This window comes from Cucurbita pepo, chromosome LG10 (assembly GCF_002806865.2).
Source record: "Cucurbita pepo subsp. pepo cultivar mu-cu-16 chromosome LG10, ASM280686v2, whole genome shotgun sequence".
Classification (NCBI taxonomy): domain Eukaryota; kingdom Viridiplantae; phylum Streptophyta; class Magnoliopsida; order Cucurbitales; family Cucurbitaceae; genus Cucurbita; species Cucurbita pepo.
This window is the reverse complement of record NC_036647.1, coordinates 7,826,242-7,828,673: the sequence shown is the minus strand read 5'-3', so window position 1 is coordinate 7,828,673 and position 2,432 is coordinate 7,826,242.

The following is a 2,432-nucleotide window of genomic DNA, read 5'->3' as shown; positions in this document are numbered from 1 at the left end:
TTGTTAGGATCGATACCAGTTGTTAGGATCGCACAACAACGCACACGCTCGATCTAGATGAACACAAAGAGAAGGATAGAGAGAAGTTGCAAGGAGAACTCTGGCTAAAAGGATTTTTTATTGATGACTTCAGGCATGTACAACAAGAGAGTACAGAGAATAGAAAAGTACATTTTCAAAGCTCTACCGGACCAGATATATATATGGTATAGTTTACTATATATAGCTTTACCAGATTTAGCCATCTACTATATATAGCTATTTACCATATATAGCTTTACCGGATATAGCTTTACCATATATAGCTTTACTATATATAACTTTACTAAATATAGCTTTACCGGATATAACACCGTTGACCAAGCTATAAATAAGTATCAGGCTCCATAAGCCTAACAGAGGTTTCTGAGGTGTCTGAGGTGTCTAAGAACTCTCAGGTGTCTGGGTGTCTAGGGTGTTTGAGACCTCAGAGGTGTCTGAGGTGTCTGAGATATTTGAGGTGTCTGAGGTTTCTGAGGTGTCTGAGGTGTCTGAGGTGTCTGAGATATCTAAGGTGTCTGAGGTGTCTGAGATCTCTGAGGTGTCTGAGGTGTTTGAGATGTCTGAGAACTCTGAGGCGTCTGAGAACTATGAGGTGTCTGAGAACTATGAGGTGTCTGAGGTGTCTGAGGTGTGTGAGAACTCTAAGGTGTCTGAGGTGTCTGAGGTATCTGAGGTGTCTGAGATGTCTTAGGTGTCTGAGGTGTCTGAGGTGTCATAGATGTCTGAGATGTCAGAGATGTCTGAGATGTCTAAGGTGTCTGAGATATCTGAGGAGTCTGAGGTGTCTGAGGTGTCTGAGGTTTCTGAGGTGTCTGATGTGTCTGAGATATCTGAGGTGTCTGAGGTGTTGGAGACGTCTGAGGTCTCTGACGTGTCTGAGGTGTCTGAGGTGTTTGAGACGTCTGAGATGTCTGAGATGTCTGAGAGTTCTGAGATTTCTTTGGTATCTTTGTAGTCTAAGATGTCTAAGATGTCTGAGAGGTCTGAGATTTCTTTGGTATCTTTGATGTCTGAGATGTCTGACATGTCTAAGATGTCTCAGATGTCTGAGGTATCTGAGGTATCTGAGGTGTCTGAGGTGTCTGAGGTGTCTGAGATATCTGAGGTGTCTGTGGTGTTTGAGACGTCTGAGATCTCTGAGGTGTCTGAGATGTTTGATATGTCTTTGATATCTTTGTAGTCTGAGATGTCTGAGATGTCTGAGAGTTCTGAGATTTCTTTGGTATCTTTGTAGTCTGAGATGTCTAAGATGTCTGAGAGTTCTGAGATTTCTTTGGTATCTTTGATGTCTGAGATGTCTGAGATGTCTAAGATGTCTGACATGTATGAGGTGTCTGAGATATTTGAGGTGTCTGAGATATCTGAGGTGTCGTAGGTGTCTGAGGTTTCTGAGGTGTATGAGGTGTCTGAGATATCTGAGGTGTCTGAGATCTCTGAGGTGTCTGAGATGTCGAGAACTCTGAGGTGTCTGAGAACTATGAGGTGTCTGAGAACTATGAGGTGTCTGAGGTGTCTGAGGTGTCTGAGGTGTCTGAGGTATCTGAGGTGTCATAGATTTCTGAGATGTCAGAGATGTCTTNCTGAGGTGTCTGAGATGTCTTAGGTGTCTGAGGTGTCTGAGGTGTCTGAGGTGTCATAGATGTCTGAGATGTCAGAGATGTCTGAGATGTCAGAGATGTCTGAGATGTCTAAGATGTCTGAGATATCTGAGGAATCTGAGGTGTCTGAGGTGTCTGAGGTTTCTGAGGTGTCTAATGTGTCTGAGATATCTGAGGTGTTTGAGATATTTGAAGTGTCTGAGGTGTTTGAGACGTCTGAGGTATCTGACGTGTCTGAGGTGTCTGAGGTGTTTGAGACGTCTGAGATGTCTGAGATGTCTGAGAGTTCTGAGATTTCTTTGGTATCTTTGTAGTCTAAGATGTCTAAGATGTCTGAGAGTTCTGAGATTTCTTTGGTATCTTTGAAGTCTGAGATGTCTGAGATGTCTAAGATGTCTGGCAGGCCTGAGTTGTCTGAGATGTCTAAGATGTCTGACAGGCCTGAGATGTATGAGAGGTATGAGTTGTTTGAGATGTCTAAGATGTCTGACAGGCCTGAGATGTGATGTCTGAGAGTTTGAGGTTTCTGAGATGTCTGAGGTGTCTGAGATGTCATATGTCTGAGATGTCTGAGATGTCTAAGATTTTTTAGATGTCTGAGATTTCTGAGATGTCTGAAATGTCTAAGATGTCTAAGATGTCTGAGATGTCTAAGATTTTTTAGATGTCTGAGATTTCTGAGATGTCTAAGAGGTTTGAGAGGTCTGAGATTTCTGAGATGTCTAAGAGGTTTGAGAGGTCTGAGATGTCTAGGATGTCTGAGATGCCTTTGATGTCTAAGATGTCTCTGAG